This window comes from Gymnoscopelus braueri (genome assembly GCF_963280865.1).
Source record: "Gymnoscopelus braueri genome assembly, chromosome: 16".
In the NCBI taxonomy this organism is placed as follows: Eukaryota; Metazoa; Chordata; class Actinopteri; order Myctophiformes; family Myctophidae; genus Gymnoscopelus; species Gymnoscopelus braueri.
Genome location: NC_137616.1, coordinates 51179283 through 51198259, shown reverse-complemented (window position 1 = coordinate 51198259; position 18977 = coordinate 51179283). Strand labels below are relative to the sequence as shown.

At 40.0% G+C, this 18977-nt stretch overlaps 1 protein-coding gene across 5 annotated transcripts in view; it reads left to right on the top strand.

The window, feature by feature from the left end:
* The window catches only part of LOC308103534 (uncharacterized protein), a 73471-nt gene that overhangs the window by 25302 nt on the left and 29192 nt on the right, over positions 1 to 18977 (top strand). For 4 of the 5 annotated variants that reach the window (XM_080453547.1, XM_080453546.1, XM_080453543.1 and 1 more), the window contains exon 2: positions 12178 to 12240. The exons of the other annotated variant lie outside the window; for it this stretch is intronic. The gene's annotated coding sequence lies outside the window, so the exon portion shown is untranslated. The remainder of the gene's footprint in view (positions 1 to 12177; positions 12241 to 18977) is intronic. 5 annotated transcript variants of the gene reach the window in all.

The following is an 18977-nucleotide window of genomic DNA, read 5'->3' as shown; positions in this document are numbered from 1 at the left end:
AAACTCCCTTCAACAGCCGATCTTCACCCTGGGTTTATTATCTAAAACCACGGTGCAGAGGAGGGCACTACAATGACCCGAGCCGATCATCATAATAACTAAATTATTAATTATTTTGTTTAACCCCTATGCCTCGCGATGCGACACATTGTGAGCTTGTAGATCTGCTATTTTCAAATGATTTTTATAGATTTTATACATTTGAAAACTTGTGAAATGGGACATTCTGCATAATGACTACTGTCTACTTTTAGTACTTTAAGTACATTTTTATACCAATACTTTTGTACTTTAACTCAATTCAATTTTGAATTCTGGACTTTTACTTGTAACAAAGTAGTTCTAAATTGCAGTATTGATACTTTTACTTAAGTAAAAAAAGGTGAGTACTTTTCCACCACTGCTAAATAGGAGAAATAGATTCAAGTTATTTAATGTCCACCAACACAACACTCCTTACAAATAAATATGGAAACACACAGGACACTTCTGATCACCTGTAGGGGAGAAAACCCTTTCCATGCATTATTTTGGGAAATTCCACCTACGATCCTCTTTACTGTTTTTTCGTGAGCGACCACTTGTAAGCCAGCAATTTCTTTAACATGAGCTCAAATGTCATTGAGTCTCTCTTCTCTCCTCGTGGCTACAGTTCCAAGCTGTTTGGCATTTGTCTTTTTCTCCTTGTTTGGGCACCGACAACTGTGCTTGCTAAGTCTCCTAAAATAATCTATCTGTAACAAGGGGCGTTTACGGTAGCCTGGAACCAGACGAATCTGCCGTCGCATATGATATTAGTCGGCCAGGCTAGGTTCACGGTGCTCCTCTCAACCAGTGCACCCATCACAGCTGTTACTGGGGATACAGGATGGTGGGCACTAGGGACATCTTGATGCAACATTGGCCATCCTGTTACAGTCACTGGTACCCATACGTCACTGTATATCCTTTGGTTTTCCATTACTGTAAAAAACAACTTGTGCAAGTAATTGTACTTCACATAGATCGGTCACTTTTTTTTCACTATGTCACTTTTTGCACTTTTAAGTAAAGGACTATTTTTAAATTTAAAGAGCCTCAATTTTCATTTTTCAGTGTACACTCTACAGTTTACATTCTGCACGGCTAGAATGCGTGCAAACTAAGGCAGAGTTTTCTGTGGGTGTGGGTGGCAGTTGAAAAAAAGCCACATACACACACATATAGACACACTTGCTTCTCGAACATTCACCTACGCACACAGACGATACACACGCTCATGTCTGGGGAAGTTCCATAAGACCATATTCGCACGAGAGCACCGCCGGGCTTTTTCTCCTGCACATCGTTCACATGTTAAATATGGAAGAAAAACATTACTTTTTCTCTATTTCCAGATGAAACATATCTGGTGTCAGATGTTTGGAATTGGCATGAAACCTTCCTAGATTGTATTTATATTTTTATATTTATTTTAAGTACACATTTGTAATCCCAACATAAACTGAGCAAATAAAAGGGAAACTTTTAAAATTCAAAAAACTTTATTTTTGAGTTAGTACTACAAAGGTAAATAGACCTTTGCAGTACTAACTTCATAAGGACATCGGAATTCCACACGACAGCTGTAACACAACTGATACGAATTAACATACCGTAGGTAGAGAATGTAGCTGAATTGTGAATGTAGCTGAATTGTGAATGTAGCTGAATTGTGTAACTAAACTTAGGAGAAACTCAGAGTTGCTCCAAACAGTATGTAGGCTATATGATGAGAGTTGGTTGCGGCCATTTGGCACATGTGTACCACGCACTGTGCATATAGGGCACCACGGTGCAGAGGGGGAACCACAATGAGCCAAGATGATCATCATAATAACTAAATTATTAATTATTTTATTTAACCCTTATGCCTTGCTAAAACAAAGTTACGTTGGGAGTGTTAACTACAAGATTTGTATTTTGAAATTTAAACTGCAGTAAAATGCACAAATTATTGAGTAATTTAAAAAAGAGCTCAAACAATGTCATAACATAAAATGTGCAAAAGCCCACATCCTCCTCTGTTGATTATAGTTTACTACAACATGAGACAATGGGGCTTGCACTTGAAAATGTCTATAATTGTTAAATTTCTCTCATATGCTAGGAGACATAGCACATTGTTGGTGACTCTTTTGTTTGTTTCCTACTGAGGTGTTGTTGAGGGCGTGAATTGCCCACTTGCCCACCCCAGTCATCTTTTATATAGCATTGAGCGATGAATCACTGATTCATTCATAGAGAAATGTGCATGCAGTTTGTGATGCCCAACAGTGGACATGTTTGGACTCCAAACAGCTGTTGTTGGGGGAAGGTGACTTGAGGAGAGACGTCAGGTTATAAAAAGATGAACAAGGAAGAGAGAAAGACCAACAGCAAAAAACATTAATATTGGCATGAAATATTTCCGTCACCGATTATTTTATTGAATACAATTTGAGTCATCTGAAAAGTTTTAGTTTTGGTCTAGTTTTAGTCGACTAAATAGCATACGATTATTGTCGACTAAATCTACAGTTGATTTTGTCAACAAAAATGTATTTTGGTGGTGCCTTGATGGTGTCATAATGGCTGATTTTACACTTGGTTGCATGCTGAAAATAGCCGATCTACAAGCTCATAACGCGTTAGCTGTGACGCGTTGTGAGCTTGTAGATCTGCTATTTTCGGAGCACGACACCCGAGTGCAACCACACATGAAATGTCTTTTAGTTCTACTGGATCTCTTCTCCACTCGTCCCTCACTAACGTTTTAGTCTAGTTTTTATTTGTTGATGAAATTGTCAATACATTTAGTTTTAGTTTTAGTCATCATAGCTTAGTTTTTATTTAGTTTTCGTCAGTGAAAAAGAGTAGTTGACGAACATTTTCCGTCATAGTTTTAGTCGACAAAATAATTAAACAATTGTTCTCAAACGTGTCCATGTCAAGGATTTAGCTGGGTTCCCCCTGGAACCCCCTCAAGGACCCCACTTAGCGGAACCACTCTTCATGTTGAATGAACTAATTGTGTGTGTGTGTGTGTGTGTGTGTGTGTGTGTGTGTGTGTGTGTGTGTGTGTGTGTGTGTGTGTGTGTGTGTGTGTGTGTGTGTGTGTGTGTGTGTGTGTGTGTGTGTGCGCGCGCGTGCGTGCGTGCGTGCGTGCGTGTCTCTGCTCTACCATGAGTGAGTGTGGCCTATAAACCCGGTCTGTCTGAACAACATAAGAGGTAAAATAAACACCATTAGAGACACTGGTGACTCAGTAGATGATGTGTTTCACGTTTAATTTGCCCCTTGAATGTGTTTTACCCATAACGTTAACAGAGCAGAGGGGAGACGGCAGACAGACAGGTAGTCCCATTTCAGAGGGGAGACGGCAGACAGACAGGTAGTCCCATTTCAGCAGTGGTGGAAAGTAACTAAGTACATATTGTAATGGGTATTATTAACCCTACTTCAGTATAAAGGAAAGAATTCCCACAAAGGGTAAAGTGGAATGAATCAATATATTTATTATACAATAAACGAGAGCTCTCAGAGACTGTCTCATGCAGATGCAGCCTCCCAGTTGTTAGACATGTATCTCCTTTATACACAACAAGAAGAGAACACAAATATCTGGAGGTTTGGTTAGTGGCATTGGTGGAAAAAAATACCTAAATGTTTTACTTAAGTAAAAGTATCAATACTGCAATGAAGAAGTACTCTGTTACAAGTAAAAGTCCGGAATTCAAAACTTACTTGAGTAAAAGTACAAAAGTGCTGGTATCAAAATGTACTTAAAGTAGGCCTACCAAAAAAGTACTAAAATGTTGGAAAATAGCAGATCTGCAAGCTCACAACGCGTCGCGATGCGACGCGTTGTGAGCTTGTAGATCGGCTGTAATTCAGTATGTTTACTTCTACTCCACTACATCTCAGAAGCAAATATTGTGCTTTTACTCCATTACAATTATTTGAAAAGTTTAGTTACTAGTTACTTTGTAGATTTTGATTATTATTACAAAACATACATTAACTCACAATGTGTCGCGATGCGACGCATTGTGAGCTTGTAGATCTGCTATTTTCAAAAGATTTTCAAAAGATTTTCAAAAGATTTTCAAAAGATTTTCAAAAGATTTTCAAAAGATTTTTAGATTTTATACATTTGAAAACTTGTGAAATGGGACATTCTGCATAATGACTACTGTCTACTTTTAGTACTTTAAGTACATTTTGATACCAATACTTTTGTACTTTAACTCAAGTACATTTTGAATTCCGGACTTTTACTTATAACAAAGTAGTTCTAAATGTCAGTATTGAATGAATGAATGAATGAATGAAAATTTTATTTTCGTGTCCGGACAGTTTCCCTGACCCATCCCACATGGGATTATCAGACACATCAATCCCAAAACAAATAAACAAAAAACAAAACAACACACAGTACATCCCGACCCGAAACAAACCACATACCGTACACACATTCATATATACCTACACAAGAATACACACACATTTACAAAGAAATGTATCCACTATAAGTAACCCTTCTCCTTCTAACCCACGCTTTATAAAGAAACTCTGAAAATGCAAAAACATGAACAAAAAGAAATTCAATCAAGGCACCATTCTCATACTCTATCAGGTTTAGATCAGGGGTGTGGACTTTTTTAAACAGTATATCTCTCAGGTCATCATACAGGGGACAAAACAAAATAAAATGTATTTCATTCTCCACCTCATTCAAATCACAATATTCACATATTCTATCCTCCTCAGCTATGCCTCTATATCTTCCCGTTTCAATATGTAATGGCAGAATGCCACATCTTATTTGCGCACAAAGTGACCTCCGACTTTTTGCCAAATTGTACAAAACATAATTTTCACATTTATAATCTTTTTTTAAAAGACAATATGTTCTTAATTTTGGCTTTTGCCAAATGTCTTCTAACCAGGTTTGTATGCATTTTGCACGGATTCTGTTTTTAAACTCCTCCACATTCACAATTGTTCTTTGGAAATAATGTACTTCCAGACCACATTCCCTCAATACATCAAAGATCTCAGAGGCCCATTCCCCTTCTCCAGACAGATCCCAGTAAAACATTTTACTAGCCACCCTATTGGATGGCAGACACAGCAACCTGTTCCAAAGACTTACCATGCTGGCCTTCCATCTAATTTCACAGGAGTCCCACCCCATATCTCCATTAAATGCTGCGATTGGCGCATACTTATGTAGTCCCAAAAAGAATCGAATTGCCCGATTTTGGACACGTTCATTTAACTGAAACCTTTTGTACCCCCAAACCCCCGAAATATAATCTAAAATGGGACATACACATGTGTGATACAATTTAGAGTATGTAAGATAGCCCATGTCCTTCAACGTTTTGGTTTTGCCTATGAGGCCTCCCAATGCCCTGCCGGCAGAATCTGCTAGGGCAGATACACCGTGAAAAAAAGACATGTTTTCATCTAGAAACAAACCAAGGTACTTGTACTTATCTGTAAACTGCAATTGTTTATCACCCACACTAAACTTGAAGCTACTTCTTTCTGTACCTGGGTTTCTAAAATGCATTACTTGTGTTTTCTTTTGATTAATACACATTTTCCACTTCTTACACCATTCATTAACACAAGTTAACATTTTTTGTAAATCCTCTTCACTTTCTGAGAGTAAAATAATATCGTCAGCATACATCAATATGTCTACAAATACTTGACCACATAGAACCCCTTTCTCCATGTGTTTTACCTCTCTGGCCAAATCATTAATAAAAACAGCAAATAAAGTTGGGGACAAAACATCCCCTTGTTTAACACCAGAGGGCGTAGGAAACCACTCTGTGAAATAGTCATTCACTTTCACACAGGCAACTGGTTGCCTGTATAGAGAGCAAATAGCTTGATAGAACTTTCCATTTACCCCAATTTGATGAAGCTTATACTTTAGGAGGTTGTGATCAACAAGATCAAACGCTTTCTGAAAATCAATAAAGCACCCAAAAGTCTTTTTTCTTGACTTCAGTCTATTTCTAACCACTGTAGTCACTGCATAAATATGATCCAAACATGCTCTTCCCTTCCTAAAACCATTTTGTTCTTCTTCCAGTAAGTTATTTCTCTCCAAGAATTCAACCAATCTATTATTTAGAACAGAAGAATACAATTTATATACAGTACTCAGTAGACTAATACCTCGATAATTCAATGGGATCTTAGGGTCATCCTTTGATGATTTTGGAATTGGGGTTATGATTGATTTACACCAGGTAGATGGTATAATACCCTGATCAAAACACATGTTCAACAAATAAAATAATAGATCAAACAAAATGGGTGCTTTCAACACTTCGTTTGGTAATTCATCTACACCAAATGCCTTCTTAGCCTTAGCAGACTCTATTGCCTTTAGCACTTCCTCTCTACTCAGACTTCTATTTAAAGTAACATCAGTAGTTGAATGTAAGCATTTATCTGTAAGACAAGATATGTGATCAAAAGAAACATTGTCCATACTTTCCTCTTGTCTTGAATATAAACCAGAAAAGGCTCCCTCCCATTCCCTTAATACTTTAACTGGGTCAGATGATATTTCCCCTTCACTCCATACCTGCATAGGAATCTTTTTTGGACGTTTGGGACCCAGATTCTTTATCTCATTCCAAAATTGTTGTGGGTTCTGTGTATGTAATTGCTCCATTTGTATAATTTGTCCTCTTTGATATCTACGTTTGTAGAACCTCAGTTTTTTGTCAAAACTATGTTGTTTATGCTTATAAGTAACTTTAAGTTGCTTTCTTAAATCTGGATTTTTACATTTTAAAAAAAGACGTTCAGCACTGCACATATCTGACCATAAAACGCCCAATTCGCTATTCCAATAGGGATTTTTCTGATTAGATTTTCTAAATTTGGGTTTATCCACTTTTGTATTCAATTCAGAATGTACTAAAACACAGAACTCCTTGTACCAGTTATCCAACTCCTCTTGATGTTCATTTAGAGTCTGTAATCTCTCAATTAAATTTAGCATAGCAGTACGTCCCATATCAGAATTTAGAAAAGTGTCTGGTACATCCCGAACCACTCGCTTTCTAGAGTGTCCAGCTGTAACAGGCACTTCTCCACGTTGGGGCATTTCATAGCCAGCCCTAAACTTAAGCCACAACATAGAGTGATCAGGTAGACGACAATTATCTCCTATCAAATTAAATAAAGCTCTTTCCTCTACCATTTGTGAGGCGAGCAATACCTTAAATTCCAAACAGTTTTCTAAACAATCAAAAGGCACGACCATATAATCAACCACGGCTTTACCCTTTGGCGACACTGATGTATAATTATCACATAGTGGGTCGATCCTACCATTAAGTACACACATTCTCGAATCTCTTAGGAATTCTAGGAATGTTTCCCCATGTTTATTAACATAATCATCAATTGCAACTCTTCGGGGAATAGAGTCAATAGTAGGGATAAAATCTTCCATATTTCCAATTCTAGCGTTCACGTCCCCACCAATATAAATTGCATCCACTTCAGAAAATTGATAGATCAAACTTAATAAACGACAAAAAAAAGCTGAAGCGTCTCTTCCCCAGGGGGAATTTTCAGGTGGGAGGTAACAGGAAAATATGACAAAACTATACTCTGATAATTTATGTTGAAATAATAAACCTAAAATCCCATCATCTTTTTCAACAGTTTCAATCTGGTAATCTTGAAATAAACTCAACCTAACTAACATCCCCACTCCACCAGATGCTCTACATGCTTTAATGTGCGTTTTCCTATTTAACCCAAACCATACATACCCGTCCAGTTCAATAACATTTTCTCCTTGAAGATGAGTCTCATTTAAGGAGATAATGTCTGCATTCAAAGCCTGTAGAATAGATAACCTAAGGTCACAGTTTGCTTGTGTCCATCCATTTATATTCCAATGTACGAATGATATGTGCTCGCGTGGGCTATATGACGATGGGAAACCTCATTTTGTAGTTTCCAGTTCGTTATCTTCACTTTGACCTAAAGCAGGCCATTCCTTGTCTCTCACAGCTCCGTTGTCCCCGTTGCTTTTCTACTCCGTTTCTTTCCTAGACCACGACCCTCGTCTGTCTCGGGGTTCCTCAGACCCATCAGAGTGCCGTCTGCCTCTGCCAGGCCCGCGGTGATCTTCACGGCCCTGATGGCTGCGGTTCTCCCTCCAGTGTCTCTCATACTGGCCACCGCGGGCTCCACGGCGGCCGCCCCGGTCACCGCCCGTTGGCCCCGTCTCGTTTCTCTCCATTCCCCGTCGTATAAGCCTGCCATTTCCCGCAATAAAGAGATCTTTCCCAGCTGGGATTTCTCTAAGCAGCGTTTTAAAGTTCAGTTCAATTAGCCGGTCAGTATGGGATTTAGCAGAACGCACATATACTTTTTGATACTCTGTGTGATCCTTCAGCTTATTTTTTTTCCGAAGAATGCCAATCTTTTCTTCTCTAGATATGCATTCAATTTTCACCAATCCAGGCTGCCCTCCTCTCCCCTCTAGTCGAATTACATCCACAGTTTCGGTCTGGACGTCGAGCCCGTCCTTCAGAAACCGTTTGACTTTTTCCCTTATGTTTTCCTCTTCTTCCACTGGCAATCCGGCCACAATTAAAGAGACATCAGGATCAAACCTTTCTTTAGGCGGACCGCCGGTTGAGTTGAAGTTCCCCTCCAAGGCATCCATGCGAGATTGCAGCCTCCCAACTTCGATATCAAGCGTGTCTTTAATATCGCGGCGGTGTTTCTCTAAATCCGACCTTATCGCTGTGTGATTATCCTTGATAGATTTTTGCAGAGATGAATCTATGCGGTCAATCTTTTTTTCAATCTGTTTCTCAAACGCATTCTGCATTTTATCAAACAAACCACCCATCTGCTTTTCAAGATTGTCCTTCATATTGTCCATTTTGCAGTTGATTTTCTTTAGCTCATCAAACAGCTGTGCGTTGTCTTTGTTTTTCCCACTCATCTCGAGTCCAGTCGGTTCAGTCAAGTCTTTCTTGTCCGTGCTTCGGAGCTGTCTGGCACGGTTTTCTTCCATCCAGGTACCGGCCGCAGCAGTAGCAGCAACACGGCACCTGTCTGACTTTGATCAGGAAGCCTTATAGCGTTTGCCAATCCTCCTATAACGATTCATCCACTACGAATCCAAATATCAGCAGATTCAATACAACGTCGCGGACATATAGAGCGTGAAAAGGACGATAAATATGGATAATTAAAGTAGTTTTTAAGGTTGTTTGTGCCGCTCCGACGTGGCGTGCTGGCGTGGTGAACACCGGACTATTGATACTTCTACTTGAGTAAAAAAGGTGAGTACTTTTTCCACCACTGCTAAATAGGAGAAATAGATTCAAGTTATTTAATGTCCACCAACACAACACTCCTTACAAAGAAATATGGAAACACACAGGACACTTCTGATCACCTGTAGGGGAGAAAACCCTTTCCTTTCTATGCATTATTTTGGGAAATTCCACCTACGATCCTCTTTACTGTTTTTTCGTGAGCGACCACTTGTAAGCCAGCAATTTATTTTACATGAGCTCAAATGTCATTGAGTCTCTCTTCTCTCCTCGTGGCTACAGTTCCAAGCTGTTTGGCATTTGTCTTTTTCTCCTTGTTTGGGCACCGACAACTGGATCTGAAACAAGGGGCGTTTTAGCCTGGAACCAGACGAATATGCCGTCGCATATGCTATTAGTCGGCCAGGCTAGGTTGACGGTGCTCCTCTCAACCAGTGCAACCATCACAGCTGTCACTGGGGATACAGGATAGGTGGGCACTAGGGACATCTTGATGCAACATTGGCCATCCTGTTACAGTCACTGGCACCCATACGTCACTGTATATCCTTTGGTTTTCCATTACTGTAAAAAAAAAAAAAGAAAAAAGAAAAAACTTGTGCAAGTAATTGTGCTTCAAACTTTCTCACTTTTTTTTCACTATGTCACTTTTTGCACTTTTAAGTAAAGGACTATTTTTGAATTTAAAGAGCCTCAATTTTAATTTTTCAGTGTACACTCTACAGTGTACATTCTGCACGGCTAGAATGCGTGCAAACTAAGGCAGAGTTTTCTGTGGGTGTGGGTGGCAGTTGAAAAAAAGCCACATACACACACATATAGACACACTCACTTCTCGAACATTCACCTACGCACACAGACGATACACACGCTCATGTCTGGGGAAGTTCCATAAGACCATATTCGCACGAGAGCATCGGCGGGCTTTGTCTCCTGCACCTCGTTCACATGTTAAGCATGGAAGAAAAACATTACTTTTTCTCTATTTCCAGATGAAAGATATCTGGTGTCAGATGTTTGGAATTGGCATGAAACCTTCCTAGATTTTATTTATATTTGTATTTGTATTCTATTTTAATTTATATTTTTAAGTACACATTTGTAATCCCAACATAAACTGAGTGAATTAAAGGGAAACTTTTAAAATTCAAAAAAACTTTATTTTTGAGTTAGTACTACAAAGGTACATAGACCTTTGTAGTGCTAACTTCATAAGGACATCGGAATTCCACTCGACAGCTGTAACATAACTGATATAAATTCACATACCGTAGGTAGAGAATGTAGCTGAATTTTGAATAGCTGAATTGTGAATGTAGCTGAATTGTGTAACTAAACTTAGGAGAAACGCAGAGTTGCTCCAAACAGTATGTAGGCTATATGATGAGAGTTGGTTACAGCCATTTGGCACATATGTACCAGGCACTGTGCATATAGGGCACCACGGTGCCGAGGGGAAACCACGGTGTAAAGGAGGAACCACAATGAGCCAAGACGATCATCATAATAACTAAATGATGAATTATTTTATTTAACCCTTATGCCTTGCTAAAACAAAGTTACGTTGGGAGTGTTAATTACAAGATTTGTATTTTGAAATGTAAACTGCAGTAAAATGCACAAATTATTGAGTAATTTCAAAAACAGCTCAAATAATGTCATAACATAACATGTGCAAATGCCCACGTCCTCCTCTGTTGATTATAGTTTACTACAACATGAGACAAGGGGCTTGCACTGTCTATACTAGTTAAATTTCTCTCATATGCTAGGAGACATAGCACATTGTTGGTGACTCATTTTGTTTGTGTTTCCTACTGAGGTGTTGTTGAGGGAGTGAATTGCCCACTTGCCCACCCCAGTCATCTTTTAAATAGCATTGAGCGATTAATCACTGATTAATTCATAGAGAAATGTGCATGCAGTTTGTGATGCTCCAACAGTGGACATGTTTGGACTCCAAACAGCTGTTGTTGGGGGAAGGTGACTTGAGTAGAGACGTCAGGTTATAAAAAGATGAACAAGGAAGAGAGAAAGACCAACAGCTAAACTTACTCTCTCTCCCGTTTTAAAATCATCATCTGTTTACTAAGCCACACCCCCTCTTGTCAACGGTTTTCAAAGTGGGGGTCCTTGAGGGGGTTCCAGGGGGTCTCCAGACAAATGATTGACAGTCAGTAACCAAAATGTTATTTGCCAAGTAATATTGGCATGAAATATTTCCCTCACAGATTATTTTATTGAATGTCTTTTGAATAAAGTTTTAGTTATCTGAAAAGTTTAAGTTTTAGTCTAGTTTTAGTCAACTAAATCTACAGTTGATTTAGTCAACAAAAAATTGAAATTGGCGGTTCCTTTATGGCGTCGTAACGGCTCATTTTACACTTGGTTGCATGCTGAAAATCTCTTCTCCACTCGACCCTCACTAACGTTTTAGTCTAGTTTGTATTTGTTGATGAAATTGTCAATACATTTAGTTTTAGTTTTAGTCATCATAGCTTAGTTTTTATTTAGTTTTCGTCAGTGAAAAAGAGTAGTTGACGAACATTTTTCTTCATAGTTTTAGTCGACAAAATAATTAAACTATTGGTTTTCAAACGTTTCCATGTCAAGGATTTAGCTGGGTTCCCCCTGGGACCCCCTCAAGGACCCCACTTAGCGGAACCACTCTTCATGTTGAATGAACTAATTGTGTGTGTGTGTGTGTGTGTGTGTGTGTGTGTGTGTGTGTGTGTGTGTGTGTGTGTGTGTGTGTGTGTGTGTGTGTGTGTGTGTGTGTGTGTGTGTGTGTGTGTGTGTGTGTGTGTGTGTGTGTGTGTGTGTGTGTGTGTAGGTCTCTGCTCTACCATCAGTGAGTGTGGCCTGTAAAACCCGGTCTGTCTGAACAACATAAGAGGTAAGATAAACACCATTAGAGACACTGGTGACTCAGTAGATGATGTGTTTCACGTTTAATTTGCCCCTTGAATGTGTTTTACACATAACGTTAACAGAGCAGAGGGGAGACGGCAGACAGACAGGTAGTCCCATGTCAGCAGTGGTGGAAAGTAACTAAGTACATATTGTAATGGATATTATTAACCCTCCTTCAGTATAAAGTAAATAATTCCCACAAAGGGTAAAGTGGAATGAATCAATGTATTTATTATACAATAAACAAGAGCTCTCAGAGACTGTCTCATGCAGATGCAGCCTCCCAGTTGTTAGACATGTGTCTCCTTTATACACAACAAGAAGAGAACACAAATATCTGGAGGTGTGGCGGTGGAAAAAGTACCTAAATGTTTTACTTAAGTAAAAGTATCAATACTGCAATGAAGAAGTACTCTGTCACAAGTCAAAGTCCGGAATTCAAAACTTACTTGAGTAAAAGTACAAAAGTGCTGGTATCAAAATGTACTTAAAGTAGGCCTACCAAAAAAGTACAAAAATGTTGGAAAATAGCAGATCTGCAAGCTCACAACGCGTCGCATCGCGTTGTGACGCGTTGTGAGCTTGTAGATCGGCTACTTTCAAATAGCCTAGGTATAAAATGGGGCTGAAGTGGTTAATGTATGTTTTATAATGTAATAATTTATTTCTCTGCAAAGTAACTAGTAACTAAAGTTTTCAAATAATTGTAGTGGAGTAAAAGTAAAATATTTGCCTCTGAGATGTAGTGGAGTAGAAGTAAAAGTATGGACAATTGGAAATACTTCAGTACAGTTAAAGTACCTCAAAATTGTACTTAAGTGCAGTACTTGAGTAAATGTACTTAGTTACTTTACACCACTGGTTAGTGGACAGAGTCATACATGGCTCTATAAAGTAATAGTTATTCTTACAGGATACCAACAGGTGAGACCATGGCTTTCCTACTGTGAGTTGTAAATAGACCTGCAGAGTGAGAAAATGTCCTTTTTGCTGAAGGTTCATATGAGTTATAACTATAATCACAGGGGAAACAGTTTAGTATTCTCATAAATGCTATTACATTCCTCCCTTTGATTCAAATAGAATCATAGACCAAGTGATATGAAATACTAGACTGTAATGAGATATTACTGCAATTATTTACACTCTAGACTCTAGACGCCGCATTAATGTCTGAAGAGGCCCTAGGCAAAGGCCAATTTTCACAGCGTGTGTTCATGTGCGTATGCGCGTGTGCAGTTTTCCGTGCGTGCGCACGCGAGGCACGAAAATTTGTGTTTTTTAACCGACTTTGTAACTTTTTTGGGGTGTTTTTGTTACATTAATTTGGTTAATTCGGTTAATTCTGTACTTCATGAAGTGTAGATTGTCGGAGGTGTCTTCTTTTTCTTTTCTCTTCATCCCAAAAGTGGGATGAAGAGAAAAGAAAAAGGGCATAGACATAGGCAGACAGGACATAGGCATTTACCTACATTGTCTGTGCTTAAACACACGGCCGTGTCTAGACTCCAACTGTGGGCCTCTGAACTCCAACCAGTATTGTTCAGAAGCCTAATATGTCACGTATATTCGAAATAGCAGTAAAGTAACTAAGTACATTTACTCAAGTACTGTACTTAAGTACAATTTTGAGGTGTTTGCACTTAACTTGAGTAATTCCAGTTTTCAGTATGTTTACTTCTACTCCACTACATCTCAGAAGCAAATATTGTGCTTTTACTCCATTACAATTATTTGAAAAGTTTAGTTACTAGTTACTTTGTAGATTTTGATTATTATTACAAAACATACATTAACCACTTCAGCCCTATATGCATTTAGTCAATAGCAGATCTACAAGCCCATCTACAAGCTCAATAGCAGATCTACAAGCTCACAATGCGTCGCGATGCGACGCATTGTGAGATATTTTCAAAAGATTTTTAAAGATTTTAGACATTTGAAAACTTGTGAAATGGGACATTCTGCATAATGACTACTCTCTACTTTTAGTACTTTAAGTACATTTTGATACCAATACTTTTGTACTTTAACTCAAGTACATTTTGAATTCTGGACTTTTACTTTTAACAAAGTAGTTCTAAATTGCAGTATTGATACTTCTACTTAAAGGACAACTTCACCCCTTTTCAACCTAACTTCAAATAATAGGTCCTCACTAATGCTCATGATAAAAAAATAATCAGTCTGTGTCTCAGAGGAGGGCTGTGGAGAGTTCAGAAACCCGTCTACCAGTGACATCATCGATGGGGAATCCAAGCTAATAGAAAGTGCAGGCTTTGTATTCCTGGAAAGTTGCAATGCAATAATAGATTCCACTGTTCTCGCCTTAATACAAATCGGAATAATTTTTTTTAAATCTTTTTGGGAAAAAAAATCCTGCCTAACGTTTCTAGACTGTCCACAGCCCTCCTACACAGACCAAGTAGATTTTTTTTTTATCATTTTATCATGAGCATTAGTGAGGACCTATTATATGAAGATAGGTTGAAAAGGGGTGAAGTCGTAAAAAAGGTGAGTACTTTTTCCACCACTGCTAAATAGGAGAAATAGATTCAAGTTATTTAATGTCCACCAACACAACACTCCTTACAAAGAAATATGGAAACACACAGGATACTTCTGATCACCTGTAGGGGAGAAAACCCTTTCCTTTCTATGCATTATTTTGGGAAATTCCACCTACGATCCTCTTTACTGTTTATTCGTGAGCGACCACTTGTAAGCCAGCAATTTTTTTTACATGAGCTCAAATGTCATTGAGTCTCTCTTCTCTCCTCGTGGCTACAGTTCCAAGCTGTATGTCTTTTTCTCCTTGTTTGGGCACCGACAACTGTGCTCGCTTGGCCTCCTAAAAGGATCTGAAACAAGGGGCGTTTACGGTAGCCTGGAACCAGACGAATATGCCGTCGCATATGCTATTAGTCGGCCAGGCTAGGTTCACGGTGCTCCTCTCAACCAGTGCACCCATCACAGCTGTTACTGGGGATACAGGATAGGTTGGCACTAGGGACATCCGGGCACCTTGATGCAACATTGGCCATCGGTTTTCCATTACTGTAAAAACAAAAACAAAAAAACTTGTGCAAGTAATTGTGCTTCACATAGATTGGTCATTTTTTTCACATCACTTTTTGCACTTTTAAGTAAACTATTTTTGATTAAAATGTTTCAGTGTGCAAGCCTTTTTGGTGTTTATTGTTTATGTCTTACATATAGAAACATCAAGCTATCAGATTTAGATTGTAACGTTTGAAGAAGCACCATTTAGGAAGAGTCAGCAAATCCACCATCAACCCCATGAGAACTCAGGGTCCTGTTTAGCTGTTAAAGTGGAGTGTAGCCGTAATAGTTGTTGACAATATGGGAATTTTATTAGAATTCATTATATGTTGAAAAGCTCGCTCACTTTAGGATATAGGCTTAACATTATATTATCACTAGATATGCCTAAAGAAGGAATATGATAGAGGAAACAGTTTGTATTGAATGGTTGAACAGACTGCTGAGGCACACTCGAACACTAGTGTAATCCTGAAGGTTACTTGCTTAATTTATGATTTAAGACGTAGTGAAAATGAGACACGGAGACAGGAATTTCATTCAACTCTCTTTGTTGATCCAAAGCATTCCCTCCATTTCAGTCTACACGTCACAACTGGTGTCACCTCCTCAAAGGTCCGACTATATTCCAAAACCCCAATATATGTTCCACTTATCTTACAGTGTGAGGTAATGCCCAAATCATTCCCATTATTATCAAAACCTCCAACAAAGATAAATCCCCTTACATTACTTCCCCCTCTCCAATAGAAATGTCCTCATTTCAACAAAAGTGCTACAAGAAAAAAAAATCAACAACAATTCAAGAGAATGGCAATGGAAATTCAATAAATGCAATAAAAAAAATGTAATATCCAAAAACACAGTGCAACACAAACATCATTTTTACAATGTTTTTTTTTTTTTTTTTTCAAACATCCACATGTATGAACAACGTCCAAAACAATAATATGTGGAAGGCAAAAAAACTGTGGTTTCCACCATGTGTGGCAGACACACGTGTGCGTGTGTGAAGGTGAGAGCTACAGTCTATGTCTGTCAGTGGATAGGGGTAGGGAATTAGGAGACAGTCTATTTCTGCCAGGCAAACGGGGGAAAGGGCAGTAGTAACAGGCCATGTCTGTAGAATGGGAGGATTGAATCACAGTACAAAACGCTGTGGTTTCTGTACAACCCTCCCTGAACGAGTGGTCAAAGCGTCAGAGGGTGGCGCTCCTGCAGACGTCCCAGGACCGGTATCAGAGTGTAGATCCTGTTGTGGCTGGGCAGGAGGGACTCGCCCCGAAGGCCTCCGCAGCAGGGGAACAGACGAGTGGGTAGGGGCAGAGCTCAGGTCAGTGCTAGGTGGTCTGGGATACAAGGGGAGTGACCCTGACAATGCTGTATACATGGGAAGGGTATCCACTTTCCCTGTAGTTGAGGGGCCCTGCGCCTGTCCCAGAGCCGAAGGACCATGCACTGGATGGTCATCCAAGCAAGAACGGTAGGGTTTCAAGCGGTCATAGTGAATCACTTTCGGGGAAGCCGTCGGTTTCCTTAAGTCCATCAGCTTGTATATGAGCCCCCTCTCATCTGAGGAGAGAACAGTGTATGGTCCAATCCAGTTAGGATCTAGTTTCTTTCTCTGTGTAGTGGGATCATTCACCCACACCAGATCCCCACATTGATAAGGCTTGAACCTTGTATGTCTGTTGTAGTAGTACTCACGCCTGAGCCTCTGTTCATCACGGTGAGAGCAAACCTCCCCAAAGACGGTGTCCATCCTATTCGCCAGTTCTGATCCATAGTTCTGGGGAGTGTCAGCTGCCAAACCATCCCTTGGTGTGGAAAGGTTTACGCCAGCCGGTAAGCGAGGTTCTCTGCCATGAGTAAGAAAGTAAGGTGAGTAACCAGTGCTGGAGTGTGGGGTGGAGTTAAATGAGAGAACCACAGCAGATAAATACTGATCCCATTCAGCACCTCTATCATAAAGGAGCCTAGCCAGCTGACCTTTCAAAGTGCTGTTAAATTTCTCTACCATGCCATTACCACGAGGATGGTATGGTGTTGTCCTCTTTTTTTTGATATTCAGTCTCTGACATATTGTCTGTATGATCTCAGATTCATACTGTCTCCCCTGATCTGAAAATAAAACCTCCGGAACCCCATGGTCTGGGATGTAACGGTCACAAAACAGCTGTGCTACTGTAGTTGCTTTTTGATCAATCATAGGGTAGGCATTGACATACTTAGTGAAATGATCTTGTATTACTAGCACATACCTGTGACCATGTGAAGTAACTGGCAACTCAGTAATGTCTGTACATACAAACTGGAATGGTCCATCTGCTCGTATGGACTGTAGGGGAGCCCGTCTCTGAGGTATAGGTTTCCTGTGGGCTTCACACGCAAGACATGAGTCACAAAAGTCATCAATATCAGTTCTCATGCCTGGCCAGTAGCACATAGTCAGAGCTTTCTTGAACGTGCGGTCAGCACTATAGTGACCAGAGCAAGGGTCGCCATGGAGACAATTCAGTGTTTCCGTTGTCATTGCAGTGGGAATGAGTACCTGGTACACCTCTGGTTTACCTGGGGCAATAGTAACTTTGCGGCAGAGTATGTCATTACACAGTTCAAGTTTAGGGAATTGCCACCATAACTTCCTCAGTGTCCTACCTTTCACATACCTAAGATAGGGTCGCCTGCGCTGTTCTACCCATGTGTACACTTCAGAGAGAACAGAGTCAGAAAGTTGTTGAGCACGGATATCAAGTCCATTAGCAGACAAACTGTTCTCCAATGACTCTGCACACAACTCAGTTTGATCACACACATTCACTACTGGAGACAAGCACACCTGAGCTAGTGTAGGCTGGCTGTGTGAATGAAGCATAGTATTTGAAGTTGTGAGAGGCGAGTGATTACCTTGTGATACGAGGCCAGCGTCATCCTGAGCCACTGTGCCATGCTGTGACAGGGGAATACGAGACATTGCATCTGCATTGGTGTGTTTCCTGCCCTCTTTATGTACTATTGTCCACTGGTAGGGATCCAACTCCAGAGCCCAACGACCTCTACGCCCGGTGGGGTCATGCGTTGCATCCAGTTTCCGTAGACCAAGGAGTGGGCGGTGGTCAGTGATTATTGTGAATGGATTACAACTCAGATAATGCCGAAAATGTCTGACAGCCCACACTATTGCCCACAGTTCTTTATCATATGTTGACCACTTCTTCTCGTTGTGATTCAGTACATGACTAGCATACGCTATTACACGTTCCTTCCCCTGCTGAATCTGTGCTAGTACTGCACCAACAGCTAGGTTAGACGCATCCGTACCCAGAATGAATGGCTGATCAAAGTTTGGAAATGCCATTATTGGCGGGGAGGTAAGTGCAGTTTTCAGCTCCTTAAACGCAACAGAACACTCCTCTGTCCATTCAAACACCACATCCTTTTGTGTGAGTCTGTGCAAGGGGTGGGCCATGAATGCATATCTGTGCACAAAACGTCTGTAGTACGAGCACAGACCTAGAAAACCCCTTACTTCCGTGGCTGATCTTGGGACAGGCCATTCTTGTACACGTTGACTGTTGGCTGGATCCAGTGCCAGGCCATCTCGTGAGACAATGTGTCCCATGTATTTGACTGCAGGTTTACAGAACTCACATTTCT